We start from the raw sequence: 27,052 nt of genomic DNA on the forward strand, positions 1-27,052 counted from the left end.
GACCGTTCTGTCTTCCTTCTGGAGGCCAAGGTTTGGGATCCAGCCTGGTTGGACTCCAGCTCTGCCATCTACTAGCTAGGTAGCGCTGGGCAAGACGCATAACCTCTCTGTGCTCCAATGTCCTCACCAATAAACAAGGGTAATAAAAAAAAAATAAGGGTAATACCTGTCCACCGCCACTGCTGTAAGGAGGATCTGGGGCCAAGTGCTTACCTAGCACTGTGAAGATTTATGTACTGAGTGCCCAGTACCCTGCCTGGTTCTTGGCTACTTTAACAATTCTTTTGCTGTTGGTGACAATGTAGCCAATAAACTAGGCACTCTATAAGGTGGTGGGGACAGACTAGGGAAGAAAGCCACCCAAGGAGTTCCCAGTCCAAGCAAGATACACGCAGCAGGCAGGACAGCATGGTACCTGTCAGTGCTGGCTGTGATGTGGGAACCCAGGGCAGTATGTCCCAACCTGGGGAAGCATCTTCATTGGGTGAGGAATCAGGTGCGAAAAAGGAGCTGGAAGCCAGCTGGCCACAAAAGGGACAGGGATAGTACTCAGAGGTCGGGAACATCAGGCAAGAGGCCACAGGGCTTGCTACAGAGAGCAGGCAGAGATAACCAGCTGCCCGTGGGTCTTCAGGTTGGTCAAGAGTTACTTCCCCAGCAGACTGGTTTCAACGCTCGGTTTGCGGCTCCAGCTGTGCTCCCAGCCAAGGGGCGGGTCATCCCTCGTGGGCCACTACCACCCAGGAGCCCAGCCTGGCTGCCAGGCACAGCCTCCTCTAGTGGCCCCCACCCCACACAGCTGGCGCCCCCGCCCTCCCCAGGCTGCTTCCTGCTCCTCCCTCCTCTCCCCGCTCCAGCTGTTTCTCAGGCTGAGTTCTGTAACACGGACAGAGCGGGGCTCTTAGGATGTTGCTGGAGGTTGTGCTCCGCGGGGCTCAGACGAAATCTGTGAATGGAAGAAATGCTTTCAAGCAAACAGCCGCTACCAGAACAACTCTGTGACTAGGAGAAAGAGGCCAAGGCGCGAGTTCCCAAACCCTGAAGCCACAGGAGCCCAAGGGGGAGACTGGAGAGAAGGTACTGCTTTTGGCTTTGAATCCTGCAGAGGGCGGGAAGGGGCGCGCCGGCAGGGACAGGAGCTCCTCTCTGGTGTGTGTCAAAGGAAAAGTTTCTAGTGTAGAATCAGACCTGAAGAGCAACACTTGTGTTTGTGAAAACCAGTGTGGCCATCACAGGTCATCCTTCCCCGAACCCAGCTTGAAGCCAATTTGTGCCTAGCCACAGACCACCTCCTTCAGGCTGTCTGTGCTCCCCAGCCGACAGTTAAGTGACTGCTGGCAAAGGTTGACTTGGGGCAGGTCCACTTCTCTTTTAGCTTTTTATTATTACCACTTACCCGCGCTGCAACGAACCCTTTGTGGGATAGTTTTGCTTTGTGTGTTAGTCCTGTTGGGTACATGACTCCATGCCACTGTGTGTGGGGTGCGGTGTATGATGTCAGATGTGCATGCAGAGGGACAACGTGGGATGTCTTTTTCTGTCACTCTCTGATTATCATAAGCCTTGTCAAGGGATCTTACAGACCCAGAAGCTAGCCATTTTAGGAAGCCTGGCTACCATGGAGCCCTAGGCATCCGCCTGTCTATCCCCCAATGTTGGGGTTTCTGGCACATGTGGCCATTCCCAACATTTTACATGGGTGATGGGGGTTTGAACTCAGGTCCACTCGCTTGTACAGCAAGTGCTCTTTCCCAACAAGTCATCCCCCCATGCCTTCACTACTTAGTTAAAAAAAAAAAAAAAAGATGTCTACACTGGGCATGGTGGTGCAAGCCTTTACTCCCAGCACTTGGGAGGCAGAGGCAGGAGGATCTCTGTGAGTTCAAGGCCAGCCTGGTCTACAGAGTTCCAGGACAGCCAGGGCTACATGGAGAAACCATGTCTCAGAAAATTATTTCATTTTTAATTACAATATACACATGCCAATATCTGTGTGGTTCTGTGCACGTGAGTGCAGGTCCAGGAGACAAGGCTGCTAGAGCTGGTGTTATAGATGCGTGTCACCATGTCAATGCTGGGAACTGAACCTGGTCTTCTGAAGAGCAGCCCGTGCTCTTAACTATTGAGCCCCTCACTCCCTACCCTTTTTAAAGATATGTGAGTTGTCCGGTCATGGCACTTTGTGATGCTGCTCATGGCATGGCATAGGGGTGTGATAACCTTGGAGCCTCCCCACCACTAGGGCTGCCTAGTTCCTGAGACCTTTCCACTTATAGCTCTTTATTTGTTGAGGCAGCATCTCTCGCTGGGACCCTGAGCTTGCTGACTAGGCTAAGCTGGCTGGAGTGAGCCCTAGGGATCGTTCTGCCTCTGCCTCCCCAGCACTGGGATTACAAGTGTGTACCATGATGTGGGTTCTGGGTATTTGAACTCTCTCATGCTCACAAAACCAGCCATCTCTCATCTCCCTGCTGGCCTCTGTGTACCATTGTTGATGCTGATATATTTGGTCTGTGGCTCACTTGCTATCTCTGACTCTTCTGTGTAAACCTGCCCTCTCGATGTTCATATTTTTTTAACTAAAAGTTCTTTGCATATGGAAGACCCTTTGACCATGCTCTCTGTTAAAAGCACAACTCTCCATCTGTTTCTATCCTAAGGCATTTAATTTAAGACGAGGGAGCCTGGCACAGATAATCACCACCTACAGCAACCTGGGAGCGGCTACTTGAGAGTTTGACATGATATTTATGTGGCTCAGAGAGAGCAGGTCACTAGTCTGAGGTCACACAGTGAGGAAGTGGTGGAGGAGGTCTTGTGTTTGCTGTGTCTTAAGAAAGCCCTTTATCTCCTCCTCCTTCCCCTTTCCGAGGGGATCTGTGGTTCTGGCTTCTGTCTAGGGCAGGACTGGCTTTGCTGCTGCCATGTGCCTGGTTCACGGTTCACTCAGGCCACAGGAGGGGCTGGCTCAGGTTTCTCTTCTGAAAGGCTTGGCTTAAACTTGTGGGGTATCTGGCACATAGAGGTTAGGGTGTTATCTGAGAGCCAGGAGTGGTGGCTCGGGACTCCCCTAACTCCTTGAGGAGTAGGTCAACCCCATATGGGCTCCTATCTACCTGAACCCAGTGGGGAGGTCTCTGCACCCCCTCCACAGCTGCTCCCACAAGGTCTTATAACTGCCAATCATCTTGTCTCCTAGCAACGTGGGGCTCCCTGAGGCTATAGCTCCCTGTTATGTTCCCGGGGTCCTCCATCCCCTCCTAAGTGCTGTCCACAGAGAAGCTGGGCTCCAGTTTTAGCATCCACACAATGGGCTGGGAGACTGTAGTCCTGTCTCTTAGACGCTTGATTATGACATCTCGAGGTGGTTTTCTGGACTCTTTACCATGCCTCACGATGAGGGCTCTAGTAAAAACCCAAGTTTGCAGATTAGAAACTCAAGACCTTTTAGGATACCAAGGATAGACTGCCATAGACTCCATAGGGCCCCCACAGCTCCAGATCCAGGTCTGTGCCTCAGTTTCCACATCTGTGAGATGGGGTTCTGAACAGGAGCTACCCAGTAGGATTTTCACAAAGGTGAACTGAGATAGACCCTTCTTGGCAGCAACGCTTAGCAGACAGTGATCCACTAGGGCATGCTGTCAGTGTTGTCCAGGGCACTCAGCCCCTTCCTGCGCCATCCCTTCTGAGCCACATAGAGGCCAACATGGTGTGAGTGTGAGTGTGAGTGTGTGTTTGTGTATGTGAGTGTGAGTGAGTGTGTACACATGTGTGAGTGTGGGTGTGTATGTGTGTGAGTGTGTGTGCATGTGTAAGTGCATGCACATGTGCAAGTTCATGGGAGAGCAGACCTCTCATGCGTGTGTACCTGTATATGTGTGCAGACCAGGGACTGACTGTGTATATGGTTCCTCAGGTGCCATATACTTTGCCCTTACTGTGACCTGGGGCTTGATGAGTTGACTAGGCTGGGTAGCCATCGAGCCTCAGGGATCCTCCTGCCTCTGCGTCCCCAGCGCTGGGACACAGCACTGCACACACATCTGGCTCTCAAGTGGTCACTGAGGCTCAGTCTCCAATCCTTGTGCTGGCTTGGTAAACACTTCACCCACTGAGCCATCTTCCCAGACCTTAATACAGGGTTTTCAGATTATTAATTCTCAGGTCCCATTAAGTGTGACCTCTTCCCAGAGCCACAGACTCCCGGTGACATTGTGACCATCAGCTACAGCGTCCCAGGGGAGGCTCTGAGCTTGTATCGGAATAATGGTGAGAGCTTCTGTTCTCTGTCTCTGTCTCTTTGTCTCTTTGTCTCTTTGTCTCTGTCTTTCTGTCTCTGTCTCTGTCTCTGTCTCTCTCTCTCTCTGTGTGTGTGTGTGTGTGTGTGTGTGTGTGTGTGTGTGTGTGTGTGAGGGTTGGGGCAGAGCACTGGGTTTCTTTCTCTGTCTCTCTCTCTCTGTCTCTCTCTCTCTGTCTCTGTCTTTCTCTGTGTGTGAGAGATATGGGGAGGCAGAGCATTGGGTTTCTTTCTCTGTCTTTGTCTCTGTCTCTGTCTGTCTCTGTCTTTCTCTGTGTGTGTGTGGGGGGGGGAGGCAGAGCACTGGGTGTCTTTCTCTGTCACTGTCTACCTTACTGCTGTGAAACTAGGTCTCTAGCCTAACAACACCTGACTGTTTCTGCCTCAGTCTGACCATCAAGCTCCATGAATACACACATCTTCTCTCCTCTCTGGCTAGAGTTACAGGCGCACACACACTCATGCCCGGCCTTTAACGGACAAGCTCTCTCATCCCCGAGCCACCTCCCCAGCCCTCACGGGTGTTTCTTAGAGTTTCAGTGTTTGTGAATCAGGCTGACTGAGGGCAAACCTAGGGCATCTCTGTGCCAAATGGGCTCTTCAGAAACTTTGACGCCCTTCGTACCTGAGAGCGGCGGACTGGAGCACAGGCATGCTTTTCTGGTTGCCCTCTGTCCACGCTCCTGACGCTTTGCTGTGCACGTGAGTTTCTTTTTCCTTCCTAAGCAAATATCCGTGGACCTCTGTGAAGCCACGTGCCCTGCGTCAGCAGTTGAAGCCAGAAGGCTGCGTGGAGAAGTGAAACTCTGCCTTGTGGGTCGCAGCACTGTCCCATCTCACCCCGTTACCCCTGGGCGGGGGCTTTGCAGTGACTCAAAGCTACAGAGTCCGTTTGTCTAAAGACAAAACAAAAACAACAAACAAACAAAACAAAAAAACCCCAGAAAACAACAACAACAACAACAACAAAAAAAAAAAAAAAAACAGACAGAAAGATGCAACCTGAAAACCAATGAAAACACAGCTCCTCTCGGAAACAGAGGTGCAGCCTACCAGACTCTCTCCAGGAGACTCCATTGCTCTGCACAGTGGGCTGCAGACTGCAGACCTAGTAGCAGGGTCTCAAGAGATGAATGTTCTAGACGTCTGCTGGACTTGATCCATGGAAGGAGAGGCATTCTGATTCTCCCACTGTTTCCTGCAGCAGGAGGCACAAGCTGTTAAGATTGTGTGAGCTTTGGGAACAAAGAGGCCCGAGAAAATTTACTGTCCCAAACATGAAAAGGCAGGCCGTTCTTTGTGTCTTCTGCTCTCTCTCTCTCTCTCTCTCTCTCTCTCTCTCTCTCTCTCTCTCTCCCTCTCCCTCTCCCTCTCCCTCTCCCTCTCCCTCTCTTCTTTCTCTCTCTCCCTCTCCTCTCTCTCTTCTCTCTGACCTTTTATTTTATTTTCACGAATTTTATCATGTTTCCCAGGCTGTCTCTAAACTACTGGGATCAAGCAATTCTCCTGCCTCAGCTACCCAAGTGCCTGGGATGGCAGGTGCCCAGCACAATTCCTGGCTTACAGAAGGTATTTCTAAGTGGTGGGTCCCCACGCCCTAGTGACTCAATGACCCAGCCTGCAGCCAGACTCTCCCTTCTAGTGGAGTCCCTGTGAGCTCAGTGGTAGATGGGAAAGTGTGAAGGCCTGTGCAAGGGGCCCACGAACGGGGGCCTTGTTGGGGAAGCACAGTGCTTCTGGCCTGGAGATCTAGCCTGGTGAGCTAAAGAATGCTGGGATTTGTAGTCTGATGCGTTGCAAAGGATGCTGGGATTCGGCATTTTGGCATAGGTAGTGCTTGCCCAGACACAGCTGTGTCTGCGTCAGAAGAAGGGACGTTTAGGGACAGCTAAGTGTCCCTGCCCCAAATATGGCAGCTCCTTTGCTCTCTTCTCGTCTTTACTCGTGCTCACAGTGATGACAGACCACTACGCTTACCACACGACTCCCAGGACTTCTAAATGCAGATCCTTCTGGAATGCAGGCAATGGCTGTTCTTGTTCCCTTCCAGAAAAAAGAGACAGGGATAACCATATCACTCTGCACTACGTAAGAGTGGACCGGTTTCACATCCACATTCTCCTCCCACATCCTGTGTCAAAAGGAAGATGGAGTTCAGAGAGGGAGAGGCACCTGCACAAGGTCACACAGCTTGCAAGAATTGGAACTCACGAAACCTTATTCGTGTCTGATGGTCCCATTGCACGTTGGAGCACCCACAGATGTGTGTGCATATGTGCCAGTGTGTGCTCCCAAGAGTGGCTAGGGTGGGGAGTCTTTGTCAGGGCTCAGCATAGGGAAATGCCAGTTCAGGACCATGGTTGGAGTGCCCAGCACGACTGTCCCAGGCACTGGTCACGCAGAAAAGGAGGCGTCGGGGCTGAGGCCATGACCCGGCTGGGCTCATGGGGTGAAGTGAAGAAACCCTGGAAGATCAAGAAGCCAGAGTGAGTCAGGCCCAGTTCCTGTCCATCAGCCCCTCAGGAAGGGGGCAACTTGAAACAGACTTTTGTTCATTAGCTCAGCAAGTGTTTTTTTGTACCTGCTCTGTATCAGATGGAGCAAAGCAACAATTTTCCTACTAGGCACCTCCGCGAGGTAGTGGGATCTGCTGAGGGACCCTCCAGAGGCTCTTGACACAATGTTTCCCACAGATGAATCTTTCTGTGTTACCTCTAAGAGGGAGCCTTAAGCCAGCCCTGGGATGCAAGGAAAGGGCTTGTTTGTGGCAGCCACTTGGTGGTCTTCCGGACTCCAGGCCCTCGTGCTGTTTCCAGCATGAGTGGGAAACCAGGCAGTTTGTTTCTCTTGGAATCTCGGCACTTTGCAGCAAGGGTCTCAAGTAAGAATGAAGGAGTTGGAGATTTTGGTGCAGCTGGATGGAGCAGAGAGGCAATGGGTTTCCATGGTGCTGCCAAGGAAAGAAACGCTCTGGACAGAAATTGGCAGTGGCCAGCGACCCCAGAGCCAGCGGCTCGGTCCGGGAGTCAGCTCCCAGCCCCTTGGCCTCCTCATCTGCCCTCTGACATGCGCAGAGCGCAGAGCGCAGAGCACAGCGCGTGCCTCTCAGAGGAAGCATGGGCTTGGAAATGCGCTTGGGCAGATCTGGGCAGCTCCGGTTGGGGCGCCTGGGCGTCCTCTGTACATGTGCTGTGTAAATGCTGGAAGTACCCATCGCTGAGTCAGCAAGGCCCAAGATCACTTCTGCTTTCTCAGGATGCAGGTTCTGAGATCTCAGATCAGGCTGGTGATGAAGTAGTCGTTGTGCGGTCGGGGAGACTGTTACACAGAGCGGCTGGTGTTAGCATTCTAAGCTCCGCCCCCAAGTTACCTGGCAACAGCCAGGCATGCCTGACACTATAAAAGGGGCTGCTTGCCCCCTTCGCTCTCTCTTGCTCTTGCTTTCCTGCCCGTGCTCTGTCCTCCTGTTCCCTTCCCCCTCGCTCCACGTGCTCATGGCCAGCATCTATCTACTTTTCTTCTCTCTCTCTCTCTCTCTCTCTCTCTCTCTCTCTCTCTCTCTCTCCTGCCCTTTTGACTCCCCTCTCCATGCTCTGAATAAACTCTTTTCTACACTGTACTATCAAGTGACTGGTTCGTCGGGGGGGGGGGGAAGGGATGCCTCAGCATGGGCCGGCCGAGGCTCTTCCTTCCCCCACACCTGACTACACCTACATAAAACATACCCCCCCCATCTCTTTATCTTTTTATACACACATCAACGGGCACATGCAGTGTACCCCTGGGTGACAGGGCCAGTGAACACACAATGTGGGACAAGTCCAGCAGCCGTGGCTCAGCTCCTGAGCCTCGGTCTCTTCCTCTCTCAGAGTAGCTTAGGGTAGTGTGTGTGGTCTTTGGCCTGTAGTCCATGCTCAGTGAGTGTTCAGGGTAATGGTTAAGGACGGACGCTCAAAGCTCTGTCCCTGTTGTATGACCTTGTCTGAGAGTCTACAGCCTTGTGTGAGAGGAACGAGTTCACTCTGGGCTAATTTCCTCTCTGTTACTGCGAACAACGGCCTGACTAAAAGCAACTTAGCAGGGGAGAGGGTTTATTCAGCTCACAGTTCCCGTCACAGTCCATCACTGAGAAGCCAAGGTGGAAACTCAAGCAGCCAGTCACATCACAGCCACCATTCAGGAGCAAACAGTAAAGCTGTCCTTGCTGCCTGCTGGCTCCAGCATCGGGCTGGGTCTTCTTGTATCCATTAACAATCAGGACAATGGCCCACAGACGCGCTCACAGGCCAATGTGGCCTAGACAATCCCTCAAGAAGATTTTCTTCTCAGGGCTGAAGAGAGCTCAGGGCCGGCTCTGGCAGGGGATGAGGGATGACTGCCAGCACTCACCTAGATGTCTCAGAATTCTCCCGTAATGGAAGAAAAAAAAAAAAAAAACTAAAAGAAATGAACAACGCTCCCCCACCCCCGCCGCCCCTAAGCTGTCTACCCAGGTAATTCCAGGCCGTTGTCAAGTTAGCAGTTACTCTAACCAGCTTCCGGATTACATCTTCCCATCCACCCCCTCCCCTCTCCGTAGTTCCCAAAATTTTCTCATTGATCACAAATGTTGAGTGACTTTTCGCTGTATGAGAACAGCTGTGTGGATTTGGGGGGCCAGGATGCGGCCATCTTTTTTTTTTTTTTTGGTTCTTTTTTTCGGAGCTGGGGACTGAACCCAGGGCCTTGCACTTCCTAGGCAAGCGCTTTACCACTGAGCTAAATCCCCAACCCCGGATGCGGCCATCTTTGAGGGACTGTCTATTATTAACAGGTCTCAATGGGGCAAACGCAGGTGTTGAGAGGGCCGGACCATTGGCTCTGAGGAGCACAGTTTGGACCAATGAGTACAGGTGTGGGTGTGGCCAACTAGCAGCGGGCTATGCTGGTCATAAGGAGGTGTCCTCTGGTTTGGTTTCAGCCCTGCACGTTGGCACCGTGGAGGAAGGTTTAGGTCTCTGATTTAGCGTGTTTAAGGGGCGGCTCACTGCAAGCGACTGCGCTGCTGTGGAAGGGGATGGCCATAAGGGCTGTCGTGAGGATTACAGTGTGTAGGGGCGAGGTCTGAAGGGGCTAAGCATGCTCACACAAGGGCCCAGACAGCCTCATTCTCTAGGTTGGGTCTCTCTGTGACAGGCACAGGTAATTTCCGCCCCAAAATTGCTGGTAGGTGTGACAGTGAGGTCACGTGCCAGCTAGGGTGGGATCCAGCTGCCCAATCAGGCTTGTTTTCTGTCTGACTCTCAGGTTCTGTCTGCTCAGTGAAAGAGCATGCGGCTCTCAGGTCTGCTACCAGCCACATTGGCTGCCTTCTTGTCGCGCCCCCCAGGAATGGACCGGAGGACATCGTACATGTGAGGCAATCACTAACTCTGAGTCACACCTCTGCCTCAGCCCTTGTTTTTCTTTTTCCCTTTACTTCAGGAGATTGGGTAAGGATTGAGGAGCAGGTCTCATTAAATTGCCCAGGCTGGCCTCGAGCTTGTGATCCTCCTACCTTAGCCTCCCAGGTAGCAGGGCTTACAAACCAATGGCACAAATTTCAGTCTACTGGGGCTCTTGACACCAGCAGGGCATCATCACCCCTGCTACCTTTTGGGTGGCTAACACCTGGGTCAGGCCAGTTCAGATTCAGAAGGAGGGGATATAGAGTTGGCCTTTTAATTGGAGGAATGGCTTGTCACACTGTCAGGGGCTATTAAGACTTTCAACTAACAGACTTAACCTTCTACCCAGTGGAGATGACACCAACTGAGATGACCACTCTATCACCCGAGCCTGACCACATTCCCATTTATCAGATGGGAAAAGTGAGCCAGGAAGGCTGTAGGTGGGATGAGAGGGCATCTACCAAACACCTGCTTTGCTATAGGCCCAGGGCAGAGTCGGCCCTGCCTGAAGAGTTATTGGCTGTGCAGGAGGACAGCTGAGTGAGGAGGGAGAGAGAGTCCCGAGTGGTCAGAAGGCAGGCTCCCCCCACCCTCCCTCCACCCCCACCCCTGCAACCCCCAGGAAGCTTGGAGCTCAGCACTCCCAGGACGGAAGCACTATCCACCCAGATGGCATGGCAAGTGTGTGTGTGTGTGTTTTGACCAAGAGCAGATTGTTAAATGCATACACACTAATGTCTGCGGGAGACACTGGGTGACCGAGGGCTATGGGAGCAAAGAGGAGATGGCTTTCATAGGACCAACAGGAAATAAATCCTCGAACAGAAAGTCCTCCTTTGAGCTGGGTTCAAGGCAGAAGCTAGCCTTGAGTTTCCCAGAGAAAAGTTGGCAGGGATAGGAGACTCGAGGCAGAGAAGGAAGCATGGATTCAGAGTCGAAGGCAGATGACTATGGGGTCAGTGGCGCGGAGAGTCTGCAGGGCTCTGCAGGACCCCGGAGGCCCCGCCCAGTTCCCTGGGCGACTGGAAATGCTCCCTTTTACCAGTGTTATATACCAGCCCTCTTCAAACTCGGTGCTTAAATGTGAAGTTTTGAAAGCGGAAGATCTCAGACAACCACAGCTAATTGAGTTTGAAATTCGAAGTCTGGGCTTTTGTTTAGGCCATAAACCAGGTTGTCAGAAGGTCTCTGGTAGCACATCAGAGAGCGGCTTCAGGATCTGAGCCCCGATCTTCCCGGCATGCCTGGCGATTCCTTCCTGCAGAGTCAGGCTCTACCACACACGCTACATGCGGTGTGCATGCCACATACACACAGGCACAGCTGGCCTCACAGGATCCCGTCGAAGGGAAGGAACCCAAACCACAGGAGGCTCTCGAGGGGATGTGGGCAGCTTCAGTCTTTCACGACAGGCCTAGACTCCCAGGATCTAGGTCATGGAGAAAAGGGAGTCTTTTCCGTCTTGTCTGAAGGGACAGCAGCCTTCCAGGCCCAGATCCTGCCCAATCCCACTTCCCCTCCACAAGGTCACACCTCGAGATGGTTCTGGCAGTGTCATCTTCTGGCGCACATGGAACGGCAAGCCTGGGAGGGGGCGCATGGTCCTGCTCTACAGCCAGGGAAACTAAGGCCCAGGTGGGGTGCGTGCTTTTCCTCCCTCCTTCCTCTAACTCACAAGGTCTCGATTAGCCAGACACGGAGCCTGCTCGTGTCTACACTGACACCCATGGCCAGGCCGTGGTGGTGGTTCAGCAGTGTTCTGCCTTCCTTAGCAGGGGTGATAGTGGGCGCTGGGAGGGAAAGGGTGTCAGCCAGGCTGGCTCCAGAAAAGATCACCATCCTGGGGTATGTGAGAAGATGGATGAGGTGGTCAGCCTTCACTGGGGAGTGTGCTAAGGCAGCCTACTAGTGAGACAGCCTCAGTTTCCCCATCTGAGAAATGAGTTGTGACAATGGTTTTGGCAGGATTTGTGGGGGTGGCGGGGGATCACCTTTTAAACATTAGTTGGGCTGGAAAAATAGCTCCGAGGTTAAGATCACTAGCCAATCTTCCGGAGGACCTGGGTTCAAATCCCCAGCACCCACCTGAACTGTCTGCAACTCCAGTTCCAGAGATCAGACATTCTCTCAGACACACAGGCAAAACACATATAAAATAAACACAGAATTTTTTTAAAAAAAATAATTATTTATTTAATCTAAATTTTCAAAGCCCATCCAAAGAGGTTGGATCTGGACCAGTGGGGATCGGGCTAATCAGGTCTGCAGGGATGCAGGGTGCTGCCCCTGAGCGCTCATCTCTGACTGTTTTGTTGATGACCTACCTCAGAAGGGCTTAGTTTCGGTGTTGGCTTGGCCTTGCTGTTTGTATCCTTGTCACTGACTGGTCCTTAGCCACAGGCATGGGTTCAGAGAGACAGGACATGGTGGGCAAACTGAACTGCCTTTGAAAAGGAGAGTTTTTAGAGGCTGGGACAGTGCTCTGTGGCCTTAGGTGATAGGAAGGGCCAGGTGGCTGACCCTCAAAAGATGCTTGGAGCCACCAGTATGGTCCGCTGGCCGACCCTGGGGAGGGCAGCACCCTGCTTGTTCTCCCTGGGACTCTGTGTGAAAACGTTGAGGGCCCCTGCAGATCTTGGGCTCCTTACGGCTAGGGTTCTGGGTTGCTTCTCCAGGAAAGGAGCGTGGAGTGCTTGCGTCATGCCCCTCTCCCACCACCTACCCCCTCTTGCTAGTTCTCTGCCTCCCTTCCTCCTCTCCCTCTGGGGGTGGGGAGAGTACCCAGGCTCCTGTCTGACCTCAGAGGAAGGGGTCTGGGTGGCTCCTCCCCTCGGGAGCTGTCTGTGGTGAGACCCTGTTACCAGGTTGTGGGAGGGTGTGTCTGCCCTGCCTAATACACTCGCCCACCAGCCCCACCTTGCATCCACCACATCCTGGTGCTGAGGGGCTGAATGAGAGACCGAGCCTAACAGTAAAGGGACAGTGAGGGAGTTGGATCTGGGGCCTCACTCAAGCCCTCCCCCTACTCTTTCAGGGAGAACAAACCTTAACCATAATTACTGTGAGGGCATGTGGTGTTTTGAAAGCACTTCACATTATTTTGAGGGCATGTGTGCAGGCCTGCATTGAACACTTTGTGACTCCTGCATTCCTCTTCGGCACAAGTCCATGTGCTTCAGACACAGAGGCAGCTCTTTGGCTTGGCCGTCATCCCAGCCCTCGGGAGGCTGAGGCAGGAGGATGAGGAGTTCACTCGAGGTCACCTGAGCTCCAACTCAGGTGAGACTCTACCTCTGAGAACAAGCAAAAGAGAGTGGAGAATAACTCCAGGCCTTCACAAGCCTCTGGGCAAGCTCTAGGGTGAGGTGGGGGCTGAGGTGGCCTCCCATCAAGTGGCTCACAAGAAACTTTGAGAGTTGCCCTGTGGTCCTAGTGAGTCCCCAGCACATAACAGGTCTCTTCTTCTTGCTTTTCCGCCCCCCCCCACCCCAGGAGGTAGGGCCAGAGTGGCTAAGTGAGTTACCCAAGACACATGGTCAGTGTTGCCCGGTGTTGGAATTTGAAGCCTTAACCACAGGTTCACAAAGGTGTTACCGCACACATGTGGCGATGCAGCTGAGATCAGTTTCCTGAACAGTGTGATAAATGCTTCCTTGCAGAGCCGGGGAGGAGGGGTGTGGGAGGGGGGGCCTGATAGGGGACAGTACTGAGTAGACGAATATTCTTAGAAGTTCTACCGAGGACGGTGGCTCAGACACCCATCTTGGATGACCCCAGAGGTAAAGACATGGGGGCTTGGGTGGTTTTAATGTGTCGAGGGTGTGTCTCTGTCAGGGTCGAGGTCAGGACACTTTCAATGTGGGTAATTTTTCCACTGTGAATCTTTTTTTCCCTAAAACGTAAGGCTGTCCGGGAAATCGCTATGTTCGATTGGAGAGTTAGGGGACACCCTTCTCCCCTAAATTTGTATCCGAGGCTGGCATCTCACTCACCCAGCTCTGTGTATGAAAGAAGAGAACGTCTTAATGTGTTTTCTGTTGCCAATAACTCCATTCGGAGGTCTGCTGAATGGCAGGCAGGAGAGGAGATTTTTGGGGCTTATTCTCGGCTCAGAACACTGCGATTCATTACCCTGTTCGACAGTAACAGTGATGGGGCTGGGGCATGGCTCGGTGTGTAATAGTTCCTCCGGAAACGGGAATCTGAATACTCAACACCCACGTGGGAAGCTGGGCAAGGATTTGTGCGCCTGTGACCTCACCACTGGGAGCCGGAGGCAGGTGGGTCCTGGGAGTGCACTGGCAGGCCAGGCCATCCAAACCAGTGAGATTCTGATTCAGCCAGGGACCTCCGTCACACAGGGATGAGGTGAAAGGTGACAAAAGACCTTGGTGTCCTGCTCAAGCACACATGCACGTGTGCCAGGCCACATTGTACAATAGCATGGGTACTACTGGATTTGCTCGGCTCCACCCAGGCCCATGGACTGGGTCCCACCACGGGCTGAGCACTGGGCTCTACCACGTGCCCAGTTGTTCTGGGGTTTGTTTTTCTTCTCTCCCATCCTAATACACACCCCATGAGGTATGCACTACCTCTCTGTCACGTGGGGACACTGGCACAGAACCCAAGCATCCAGTTCTCCTAGAGGCTATGTAGCAGAACTAGCCTTTAGCCTGGATGCCGGGCTCCAGAGCTGTGACCTGCTGTTATCTCCACAGCGGTGCAAATACCGCTTTGGGGCTCTGTTCCTGGCTTCTCCATCTTTTAGTTATGTGTTGTTGAGCAAGTTGCCTGTCTCACCTGAGCTTCAGTTTTCTCTCCTGAGTAGGTCACCAGGGCTGTTGAGTTGCTGAGGTCAAATTAAGGTTGGGGAGGAGCCTGAGGAAGACTAGGGAGGGGCGAGGAGGAGCCTGAGTAGGACTAGGGAGGGTTGGGGAGGAGCTTCAGGGCCTGGCAGTAGAGTCCAGGGTTTCAAGGGTTTTCATTCCTGGCTACAGACCCAACAGGCCTTAGAAACCTGAACCAGCAGAGAAGGCACAGCCAAGAGTCTTGGCAGGAGGGGAAGGAACCAGAGAGGAGGACAAAGGTTCCTCTGTCATCCACTCAGGGCCTGTAGGGAAGAGCCATGAGTGTTCCGAAGAACAGGCTTCCTGCCCAGGGGCAGGCTGGCACTGCGGCCTAGCAGGGACTGCTCCTGGGCCAGGCTGGAAGATTCCTCCCGACCCTTCTTGAAGGGTTTGAGAAGTGGCTTCTTCCTCCCACTCTCCCACACCCAGGGATTTTGCTATTTTATTTTACACCCACGGAAATGCAACTTCAAGATGGCAACTGCCAGGGGTCCTCAGCACACCAGGTCACCTCCAGACCACCCTTCCTCCTCATGCACTCAGGCTCGGGGATGACACTGGGGATGTGCTCTCTGCAGAGCCTGCCTCTCTAGCTCCCGGGCTACCTTCTGAACCCCTATCATCTGGCTACACCCATAGGGTTGCCTAGAACCTAGAGAGCCATCCAACCAGCGCACTTCAGCGCTCTTGTTACCTGCTCCCTGCTGCAGCCCTAGATGCAGCGTATAGATGTGGGAACTGAAGGCTAGAAGTGGGACTAGCTCTCATAGCCTGAGCAGCTATTTCAGTGACGGTGCTGCAGTGTAACTGGGCTGTGTGAGGGCTGTTTGACATCAGAGGATGCTCTTCCCAGATTAAAACAGCATGGCTCTGTGCAGGACCGGCAATGTTTACTCATTATAGAAGCATTTACCTAGCAGGCACAAGGCTGTGAGTTCCATCTCAGCCACCACATTGGAACAAAACAAATAAAAGGGTACAAAGGATAAGGCAAAGGGAAACTTAAAACAACAAACAGATTCTGGTAAGACCAAGTGGAAGGCTAAGGATTCAAGTGTAACATTGTGGCACATAAAACAAAATTGCTTACAACACGGTAAGGCTAAGCGACTAGACAGAGACCAAGTGCCAGCCTGTAACATCCCAACAGTGAGGAATTGGTCGCTGCTGAGAATATATCCTGTAGGGTTATTGAACTGGTTATTGGAAAGCTGGTAAACCCAACAGTGAAATACTATGTAGCGATCTAGAAGGATGAGCTGTATCTCACCATTTCTCAAATCGACTACTGGGTAAGGAAGGTGCGAGCACATTTTCCTCTATGCAAAGTGGGAGGGAAATCAGGAAAACCCTTTGTAACTACCCAGAGGCTCCAGAAAGACACCCAAAAACCTAGTAGAAGGAGCTCCGTGCCCTGGGAGATGGATGTTGGCGTGGAGGGGGTAGTAATAATTTATAATTTACTCTCTTTATAATTTACATAGCTTGAACCTCTCTAGATACAGTTGTATCACCTAGCCAGAGATGTAATAACCAAAACTAGATTAAACTTGAGTCAGGAATGGAGAACCTCTCAGGAAACATCAACAGCAAACGTTCTGTCTTGAGTGTGTGCAGCAAACTCCTGGGCCTGCGGCCTCCGGCATCCTCCTTAACCAGTTTGGGACTTTGAACCACCTTGGTTCTTTTCCCTGTCACAGGGGAAGAATCCCTGTGGGACTTACGTTGGAATCACTCTGTCCAGTTCCATATCCTCTAGACAGATGAGATGGGCAGCTTCCTGTGGGCCAAGGCAATGTTTCAGCACAGGTCTGCTGTCTCCTCGAGGCAACCTGGAGACCCAAGCCCTCAGTGAAGTGCTTACGGGAGAGCGATGGCTCTCCTCAATGCTCACTCCCAATGGTGGTAGAAGTTTCTAGAGAAGTCAGTGACCCCACGCTCAGTCCAGAAAGTGGCCCGAGATGTCTTAATCCTTCTCATTGCTGCCAGGACTTTCCCAAACACCATCCCCCACTTTGTCACCAAACAGCTTGCATTGAGTAACGCCACTTTTCAACGGGGCTGCAGGTCAGGGCAGAGCTTTTGCCAGGCTTGCAAAAGGCCCTGGGGTCTGTCTCCAGCATTTCGTAAGTCAGTGAAGAAAAAACAAACCTCAGCCTTTCTGTGAGGTCACCCAAAGCACTCGATGAGCTCCCATGGGCTCCTCCTATGCTCAGCACAGGGACTTCTTGGTTGCCAGGGCCTTTAATCTCCTAGAGCAGAGCTTACACTGCTCCTGCCCGGTCTCTTGGTGTTGGCTCTCTTCTCTGATCTTTTTTTTTTGGTTCTTTTTTTTTCTGAGCTGGGGACTGAACCCAGGGCCTTGTGCTTCCTAGGCAAGCGCTTTACCACTGAGCTAAATCCCCAACCCCACTTCTCTGATCTTCTAACCTACCCCTTAGTCCCTCTCCTCCACCGTCTCTCTTCTTACCCCTGAGTTTTCTCCATCACCTCTTCCGACCCTCCATCTTTCGTCCCTCTCTACCATGGTGTTGCCTGTCCACCCCCTTGCCTCACAGCTCTTTTAGCTCCTTGTGCCTCCTCCTGACTATAGCCTACAGTTCCTCCAGGCCCCACAGGGCAGTCTGAAGGACTGGTTCTCCACTTCCCTAGAGCCAAGGGCAGCCCAGCCTTGAGGACCGTGGCCAGTGCAGGCACCTGGGCCAGGTGAGAATTCACTCACAGTTCTGCAAGAGTCCGTCCCGAGCCCCATGATGTTTTAGGGACGAGGGGAAGCATTTTCATGTTGCAATGGGCCTGTCCACAACTCAGCTGGCTGTGTGGAGTTTGTGACCTTTCTAGAGGAAGTTCATCTCACTTGAGCCAGATGTGGCTGCCTCTTGCTCACCTAATGCCAGGGGGCTAACTGGACTCCTCCCCGTTATGTAGATGCAATAAGCTTGGGGTCAGAAAGGACAGGTCACCTGCCCAAGGGCCCACAGTGTGTGGACCAGGCAGGGTAAAGCTGATTCAGAAGGGTGGGGATTTGATGGCACCTGTTAGATTGGTCACAGGAGCCAGAGAGGTCATGTGCTCTCCAGTGAGCCACAGTCTGGCCATTACGACTAGAACACAGAAACCAACGGGAGCTCTTTCTGTGCCGAGCCGACCATCATGAGGGTCCTAGGCATCTCCTGACCAGTATGTGGCTGCCTTGGTGAGTGGCTCTCTGAGACGTAGTTTCCTTCTCTCTCAGGTGTGGATCACAACAATGGCAGGTTCCTGGGTTATTCCTGGAACATATTGAGGCAGGACAAGGGGCTTGGCTGGAAATTGAGGCTAGGGAGACCCAACCCGGGCACTGTGAGAGGTACCCACAGTATGAGCGTGGGGATAACGGGTGTAACTCCGGACTCTCTGGTGGCAAGCAGGGAGTGTAAGCCCTAAGCCTTGTTGAGTTTGTATGGTGAACCATATTATTAATAAACAAGGCATGTAGAGCCCAGAGGGTTGGCCCAGGCCTGTTCCCCACCAAAGCAGAGACTCAGTAGTATCAGTTGGGAATAGTCTAGAGATTTCTTTCAGTTTTCAGCCATGTATATCCCCGCTGGACTGAACAGTTGACTTTCCCTGGTACACCCAGGGGAAATGGCTTGACTGACTTGCTGTTTGGAACCCTGCTGCCAACTCTGCACGGCCAGTCTCTCCTGAGATACCCCAGGATGGGTGTGGCTAGGTCCCCAGCAACCCCATCTAGCAGGAATCCGCCTCACTGAGGTTTGGACTATTCAGAGCCAGGACCATGTGACGTGGAAGCTGGCATCTTGTCCCTGCCAGGAGCCTGGGAACAGTTCCGGCATCGTCTGGTCTGGTCTGTTTCCTTCTCAGTTCTGGCTCGAGGTCTGTTCCTTCCTGGTCCCTTCCTGCTTTCACTCTTGCTTGTAATTTATGTTCCTCGGATACAAACTTTCCCTTTGACCTCCCAGCCCCTTCTGGACCAGAGCAGGACCCAAGCAAACAGATGAATGGATAAAACCCATCACACCCACCAGGCAGCTCACCCTCACCCCGTATCCCGAGGGCTCAGGGTGGGCCAGCTGGCCAGGGGTTAGGAAGGATGCTGAGAAAGTGCCTGCTGAGGTCAAAGGGGGGAAAGTGTGCACTGTCAGGACAGGGAGGTGGCCCTGCGTTCCAGGCGGCTCCAGGGGCCTGCACCAGGCCACTCAAGTTCAGTTAGTAAACGGAGAATGGAGAAGAGCTCTCCATGACTCAGGAGTCTTAACTAGAAGTTCTGCTGACTGGGGGACTCACACTGTTCACCCAGCCCCAAAGCACCTCTTTGCAAACTTACTGGCTGAAGGGCTTGTGCGTTTGAATTGATCTGTTACAAAGGTGGGGTGTCCTTGAGGGACATTCCTCATTCAGACGCTGAATCCTGTGCTCTAAGATATCCTTCAGTTCTTGCAAGGGACAGGTGCTGCAATGCTCTGTGTGTGTGAGGTTCAGGAGGTCCTCAGAACACCCAGTTTGCAGATGTGGGCCTGGGGTCCTAGGACAGAATCACAATAATTGAAGGTCGGGTTGCAGCTAGATAAGGTTTTGTTCTCTCTCTCTCTCTCTCTCTCTCTCTCTCTCTCTCTCCCCCCTCCTCCTCCTCTTCCTCTTCTTCTTCCTCTCTCTTTCTCTCTCTCCTCTCTCTTCTCTCTTTCTCACACACAGACATACACATACACACACACACTCACAGACACACAGACACAGAACAAAACCTTGTGTATGCTTGTGTGCATGTGTGTACTCTTTTCTGAGACATGATCCTTCCCCAGAAGGCAAGAATTGCAGGCTTGGACTGCCTGGTTTGGTTTATGAGGTGCTGCAGATAGGATCCGGGGATTTGTGTGTGGCCAGCAAGCACTCTGACAGCTGAACCGCACCCCCAGCCCTGGGTCTGACTTACTGCCATCAAGTGAGGCCAAACCTCACGACACTGAGCCCGGTGACCCCCTTCTTCCCCAACATAAGGTGGCAGGCTTTCACCCCAGAGCTCTCTGACAATGACTCTTAAGAGTCTTGAATTTTCTTTGGTCCCCAGCCAGCATCTTGACCTCCGATGGCGGCAGGGCAGGGTGAAGGGGCCATTTCCTTGGCCCAACCCCTCCCAGGTTAAAGCGTGGGCCTTCGCCTTGGAAGAGGCAACAGATTGGCGGTGGTGTGGACAGTTGGGGGCGGGAGGGGCAGACTGCCCCGTCCTTCCTCCCCAGAGCCTGGGAACAGGGTGGGACCTCACACTCCGCCATCCTGGCAGCATCGACAGCCCATTCATCACTGCCTGGACCGAGGCTATGGAATTCTCACGGGCTGGATTGTAGCTGGGTGCTTGGGTAGGTCAGCACCCTGGTCCTCCTCTCGAGTTTCCTTGGGCTGTATAGGTTCCTGCAGCCCTCTGCTCGCCTTGGAGCACATCTGGAGATGGGTAAGTTGGGGTGGGGGGATCACTAGAAGTTCCTGAGGTGCTGGTACAACGGCAGGCAGACCAAGGCCAGTCTGGGAACAGGGCAGCAACCAAGAGATGAGCCTCAGACCATGGCTCGTGGGTGAGAGGATCTCCGAAGGTTTAGGACAGGGAAGCAAACCCGGGGGAAGGGAGAAGGATGAAAACCCAAAGCAGGCTGACTTGGTCAACCTGGATCAGACTTCGGGGAGCCTAATACATAACAGGCCGTTTATCCCCCAACGCATTTAAGCTCAGTGTAATTTGGTGGGGGGTGGGGTGGACTTTCCTGCTGTAAAACAACCCCTAGTGCGCAAGGAAACGTGATTGCATCGTAACTCAACTCAGGATAGTGTGTCATTTCTCCCAAGAAGATGGGTTGTAGAAATACGCTTCCTGTACTAGCTTAAGGGCCTGAGAGTCCGTACAGAGAGCATAGAGGTCATTTGGAGTATTATGGCCTAGCCCAGCAGATAACACAGATCATGGGCTCTTAATCACTTCCAATTCCCAGCTTCCTGGACAGAGGAAGAACAGGTTTCCCGTCTTTCCCATTGCAAAGACGTCCTCAACATTCCTGGTTTCTCTGGAGACCTGTGGCCTCAGGACTTTCATGCCTTGCTCCCGGCAAGTGGACAGGTGTTGTCACGGACAGTATAGGTCCTGAGAGTCAGGCTCCCCGCATCCCAACCCCACCGCTGGCCCTTCTTGGCGCTGTGGTCTTGGACAGGAGCCATTTCTACTCAGTGCCTCAGTTTCCCCTGTAGCCTCCTCAGTTCCAGTGCAGACCCCGTGTCATCCACCCCGGTCTGTCCTCTGTTTGCAGGCGTCCATGGCTCCTTGCTGCCTGCTTGATAGAGCCTCAGGCCTCTTGGGGTGTTGTGGGCCTCTCCTATGCCCTCCCCTTACTTTAATCACACGTTACCAGGCCTCCGTGATCCGTACACAGCGCCCTCCACTGGGATACCTTCTTCATCCACCTGGCAAACGATTTACGCCTTCCCTCCGGAGGTCGGATCAGACGCGGAGGTCTCCCCGGCACCCTTACCTGCCCCCAGCATCCAGCCTCTCGCTTTGCGCAGAGCCGGGATTCCCAGTGACCAGCGGGACAGACATTTTTTTCAGGTCTCCACGCCTTCTCATGACAGAGGAAAGCAGGGATGACTTTATCCCTCTCTCTTGCCCTCCCTTGCTCTTCCTTACACAGTGGCAGAGGTGCAGAGCACACAGCCGACTTCAACTGAATCGGGAACAACAGGAAGGAGTCGGGGCTTCGGCCAGCTCCACCCTGAAAGCAGAGGCCAGACGCGGCTTTTGGCCAGAGGTCTGGACTTAGGACAATGTCTTGTGACCCTGACCATGCCATTTGTCTCTGAGGGTAGAGACCGGGCCATCTCATCCCACAGCACCATGCCGGGAGGGTGGCAGCCGGGATGTGCTCGCTTCCAGCTCTTCTAGGAAACTGTTCGGTACACACGGGGTGGGGGTGGGGGGGCGCCAGACCCACCCCTGCCTCCGATCCCCACTTCCCAGAATGCACTGCTCCCACACGGCTTCCTATCTCTGAGCGTAGTCTCCACTCAAATGTTAGCTCCTCAGAGCGTCTTCCCTGCGCTCCTCTTAGCGTGCCCACAGCTCGTCTTAACAGCGGCTGCTGCTCCCATGTAAACGCACAGCGTGCCTGTGGTGCTTCTAGAAGGCCAGACTTCTGAAACACTCAGCACAACTTCATCCTCGTGAACATCACGGGGACCAGGAGCTTCTATTTCTCTCAGTCTTCAGGTATAGGACGGAGGAGGCACAGAGAGAGGTGGGGCTTGCCCCGGTGACACAGCAGAACTGGGCCTCTGAGGTGTTTACTCTATCTCGCATTGTCTCAGGTGTCTGTCACCCACACCCCATCCTGCCCATGGGTAGCCACATTCTAGTCTGTGCCCTGCTGGATTATCCCAGCATGAGGGTTTGGCCTGGCCCACAACATGAGCTTGGTTAGTGTTTTCTGGATGGGAACAGGGAGCAGGGGTTTGGTCCTCAGAGCCTAGTCCAAGTCAAGGTCACCTTGCTGGAAATGTCTCGATTTTTTGAGGCTTGAGCCTATCTGGGTGAGGCTCATCCTGGTCCCCAGGAGGACCTCTGTCTCCTGACCCCTCCCTGGCAGAGATGCCAAGTGGAGCTTTTCCCTTTAGCAACATCTGGGACCCTTCCAAGTCCTCCTCCTGCCACGAAGGAGCCAGGGGTCTCTGGAACACGGTGGGTGGTGGTCACTGTTGAGCAGCCAGCAAGGACCCCTAGGATGTGCTTTGACCCGACTGCTCAGGCAGCTGGCAAGGACTGAGTGGGGAGTGGACCGTGGACCTAAAGCACTGAGCTCCCAAGGAGCCTGGTTGGAAATGTGTGGCAGCTGACCCAAGGGTAACACCCCATTGCTATCACAGCTACACAATGCCAGGACAGGGACAGCCTGGTGATAAAGGTGAAGAGCCCGGGGCCCAGAGATGTGAGGCAATCTGTTCCCTGTCACACAGCCCACCCGAAAGGGTTGTGTCTGGAGTGCTTCAGATTCCTGAAAAACTAGGGAGGAGCCAACTACAGGGTGGGAGCACCCACTCTGCCCACTCACCCATGGCTGGCTGTCCAAGAAAGGCCAGCTTGCTTGAGTCTCAGTGTTTCAACTGTGAGTAAGGGGCGAGGAGCTAGTGGTGTCTCCAGAGAGCCACAGAGACTGGCTGCTCTGCTGAGCTACTGCCCGGCTGTTTTCCTTAACCAAGCAGTATGTCTGAAAGGGGAAACTGAGTCACAGGTTCAGAATGGATTGCCTGGCCAGCCTCCTCTTGTCCCCACGGAGGGCAGACTAGCAGCTGCCTCCCAGCACCATGGCCGTCTGTGTGCTGAGCGTCTACAGTGTGCTCTGACCAGTGTTTCCTGCTGTCCCTGTGACAACCTCAGAGGGATGGGGACACGGACCCCATTTACAGAATCAGCTCGGAAAACAGAGGTTAGCCACCTCTGTTAGTCCACATGAAAGCTACAGAGAGCCTTTGGCCTGCCTGGTCTGGCTGGCTCCCCCTTCCAGAGTCCTGTCCCTTCCTACAGCTAGGAGTGCCCGGTCTAGCCGGTCGGAGCCCAGCGTGGCACTTGGCAAATTCATCTTGAGGGCCACTGACCTAAAGACATGATAGCTTCAGAGGATTCCCCAAGGATCTCTTTCCCTGCACACCCCCATTTCTTGCAAAAAAAGTTTCTTACACACACACACACACACACACACACACACACACACACGTATTATTTATCTCGAAAGCGATTAACTCAAGGGTTCAGAGAGGCAAAGTAACTTGCCTAGGATCACACAGGAGAGAGTGAAAGCATGCTGTCTTTTTTAGGAGACATACCAGTAAGCTGGGGATAGACATTTGGCCCAAATGTAGAATCAAGTTGGACAAGAGCCTATGAAATCATTGAGACTCCAAGGAGTCAGGCATATTTGTGGGTTTTTACTTTATTTTATTTTATTTTGAGCCAGTGTCTTGCTAGGCAGCCTACAGTCTACCACACCCAGCTAAGTTATTTCTAAGGACATTTACTAAGTGAGGCCAAGGATGGAAATCCTAAGCACCAACTACATCTGGAAAGGGGCCGAAGGCATGGCCACCTTCTGGCAGCCTGGGCTACCTGCTTACAGTGACTCTAGTGTCCCAGCGCATAGTAGGCATACAATAAAATGGACCTAGAAGGGGTCACTGTTATTCGCATTGAATCTTGGTGTCCTGGGCGCCAGAGGGTGTCCCAGGGGTCTCATACATATCTGATGGGAGCTAAGGAGGAGCCCAGCCTGGAGGCTCACCCTCCTGTCTCCTGAGGGTGGGTGTGGAAGCCACTTCTGTTAGCTGCCCTCTCCAGCCCATCCCCGGTGGGGCGCGTGCAGGTTTGTCTCTCTTGCTGAAGGCCCAGATTTAGTGAACTAGGGGCTACAGAAGCACCTTTCCAGGGGCACCAAGACCCGCCCCCCACCCCACCCCCCAGCTTCTAAGCTCTGGGGTGGGAGAGGCCAATGCCATGTGAGCGGCCCCCATGTGTGCCATGTGCTTCCCAGTAACACTGTGGGAGAAGGCTTTTATTTAGATAGGGAGCAGGGCGGGGCGGGGGTGGTTCTCACTAGTTCATCCTTGGCTAGTCTAGAGCTCACTATACAGCCCAGGTCGACCTTAAACATCTGCCTCTGCCTCTTACAGCTGTGCACCCTCCCTCCCCCCATGCCTAGCAGGGAAACCTCTTGAGGATTACTTCTGGGACACCCTGAGGGTACATCAGGACGGCAGTGGATCAAAGACACAGCACTCTGAGAAAGGCTACTGGGCTCCTAGAATGAATCATGGATACTCTAGTAGGAGCAGCAGGCCGTGGTATGGGTGTTTGGGAACTCTCTATTTGTGTCCCCACCAGACACACGAGGTGTCCTGGGGTCTGCTGCCCTCAGGGTGCATGGGTTCTTTACTTTTGCTGATCCTCAGAGTCCTGGGCTCAGACAAGTACCCTCCAAGCACAGAGCACATGGGGCCAGTCTTCTGGTGACTCAGAGGGAGCTAGGCGTGGGGGCGTGGGACCAGGGAGGAAACTCTCTCCCCGACTGACTGAGAGCTAATTCTGTCTGGGGCCGGGAGCCAGGCCTGCAGCTGGAACATCTGTGTGGTTTCCAGACACCTGGGGTCCCAGGACTGCAGCCCCTACGTGATTCTAGAACCATCCATGAGAGCCGGGCAGCTACCCCCAAATCCTCCCTGTCTGGAGTTATTCCCTGGAGCCTGGGAAGGCAATGCTGGGTGAGCCTGTGCCAATCATGTGACTTCTCTGAACCTGTGTGTGCAAATCTGTGACACAGGGACAAGGTGTCCCACAAAAACATAATGTGTGTGAGCTCCTGAGCCCTAAGCTCTGGGGTACATTGAGCACAGGTTGGCCCAATTCTCTCTGTTCTTTGATTTACAGGGGGCCACTCACCCTCCCTGGACCTCAGTTTCTAGTCCAGGACACCCTCTGAGCGACTTCTCAGTTTCTAAAAAGCCGTTTCTTTGGAGGCAGAGAGACCCACAGAAGTGGCTGAGCCATCACCCAGCTGGACTGTCAGCTGGAGTGGTGGGAGAAGGGGACAGGAGCCAGATCAAACAAACAGGCCATTTGGAGATGGAGAAGGGTTTTAAGTTCCCTCCTGGCTCCTACCCTCACAGCCACGCCCACTGCCCTGATAAGGCCCTCCTGGTTGTTCTGAGGCTGCTGGCCCGCATCTACTGTGGAGAAGAGAGTGAGAGAGTGAGTGAGTGAGTGAGAGAGAGAGAGAGAGAGAGAGAGAGAGAGAGAGAGAGAGAGAGAGAGAGAGGAGAGAGAGAGAGAGAGAAGCAGCTGCCAGGAGCCCAGGTGCTTGCAAAGGTGAGAGATGTAGGTGAAGGGCCATGACTAGGACAGGGAGGGGGATTACAGAGAAAGACAAAAAGAAGCAGAGAGAGAGAGAGAGAGAGAGAGGGAGGTCCAGAAGCCAGCAGGAGGGACAGGCAAGGAATAGGACCCCATGTGGCCCAGGGGTACAGAAGGGACAGAAGCAGAGTTGAAGACAGACAGACATCTGCTGGTCAGATGTCTCCTGCACCATCCTCTGCCCATGGGGGTGGGGAGCACATGCCAATGAGAGGCGGCGGCAGAGGCGGACCCCTGTCTTCACAGGCAGCACAGGCTTATTCTGCCTCTCACCAGGTAAGATGTGGGCGACCTTGGGCAGGCTTCTGGCCCCAGCCTCAGGTGTCTCTCCAGCAAGGTGGGGACCATTCCATGGGTCGAGGATGGAAAAGGCATGGCCCATCCTCCTGCGGCTAGGACTATGCCAGGGTCTGCACCAGTTTCAGAGAGCTGCCCCCCCCCCCCCGCGCGCCCGCCCGCACATCTTTGAAAGATGGGGTGTGTGTGTCTGTAATGAGTGATCAGAGGTGTCCCTCACACAGCCAGCCACTCACTAGAGGCAGAGTGGCTGGAGGGAACTTCAGGACAGTGAACAGCATTATCCTGTAGGGTTCTAGGAGGTTCCTCCAAGGCAAAAGACATGGGGCTTGGTGTGTCTTGGGGAGGCGCTGGGGGAAAGCACCTGCCGACCACCTGTCCGTTTTCTCCCAAAGCCCAGCAGCCAGCTTGATGTCACCTTTCTTGGCAGAGCTTGCTGTGTGAGCCTGGGCACGTGACTTAGTTTCTCTGCACCTCAGTCGCCTCTTTGTAACAGTATGTGGGACGGTGGCCAGAATGTAGCAAGAATGCGGCACATGTTAGTTTAATGAGGAAGAAGGTGATGACACTTGCCTTGGGGCTTTGTTCTCTGTGGCTGGTAAAACCAGATGTGGGATGTGGGCAGAAGGCTGCGCTTGGTCCTGCAAGTGTCGGCTTGCTGAGGACCTTCTGATGTGGGGACAGTGACCAGCGACCTCCCGCTAAACTGCCTCTGTTCCTTCCCTCGAGTCACCCCAGCCTGGCAGAGAAGGCTGTTGGGTGTGGCCCTGAGGGGGGCTTGACTTTCGCTTTGCTAGCGTAGCTTGGTTGTAGAGCCAGTGACCTGGGTGTCATGTCGCCCAGGTGTAAACCAAAGGCAGGGGTTTAGGGTGTTTGTTTGTGCTTATGAGGTTTTTGTTTGTTTTGATTTTGTTTGTTTTCGTTTTCCCTCAAGAAAGAGATGAGGAAGACAACATCCATGCCTTCTGACCCGTACTACCAATTGCCTGCAGGCTCCGCTCTGGTCTTAGGGGCTTTCTTCAGGGTTCTGGGTCTGGCTCCCCTGAGTGCTCCTCCCCAGTACTCTTCCCTGACTGTTCCTCCCCATGTTCCTCCCACGAAGCTGGTCCATTATGGGTCTGTAGGTCACAGGATCCCTGCTGTGTACTGCTTCTTTGCATGAGTTTTCTAACACCCCCTGCTCTGTGGGGCTCTGTGCACAACAGCTCCTGACAGTGACTCAGTGTCCTAGGGTGGG

General features: G+C 53.4%; 1 protein-coding gene and 1 long non-coding RNA gene across 5 annotated transcripts in view; one reads left to right on the forward strand and one right to left on the reverse strand.

Moving 5' to 3' along the window:
• The first annotated feature begins 880 nt into the window (after positions 1 to 880).
• The window catches only part of Cmklr1 (chemerin chemokine-like receptor 1), a 42,167-nt gene continuing 15,995 nt past the window's right edge, over positions 881 to 27,052 (forward strand). Inside the window, exon 1 of one of the 4 annotated variants that reach the window (XM_087579217.1) lies at positions 881 to 1,077. The gene's annotated coding sequence lies outside the window, so the exon portion shown is untranslated. Of the gene's footprint in view, positions 1,078 to 19,843; positions 20,032 to 25,319; positions 25,795 to 27,052 lie in introns of those variants that run through there. The other 3 variants (XM_087579220.1, XM_087579218.1, XM_087579219.1) reach the window with 3 other exon arrangements.
• On the reverse strand, positions 15,449 to 21,291 carry LOC120096012 (uncharacterized). Its single transcript, XR_015634384.1, has 3 exons — positions 21,098 to 21,291; positions 18,910 to 19,107; positions 15,449 to 17,851 (listed from the first exon to the last, which is right to left on the reverse strand). It is a non-coding gene; the product is annotated as an uncharacterized LOC120096012 (long non-coding RNA).

This window comes from Rattus norvegicus, chromosome 12, assembly GCF_021556685.1.
Source record: "Rattus norvegicus strain SHRSP/BbbUtx chromosome 12, alternate assembly SHRSP_T2T, whole genome shotgun sequence".
Taxonomy (NCBI): Eukaryota; Metazoa; Chordata; class Mammalia; order Rodentia; family Muridae; genus Rattus; species Rattus norvegicus.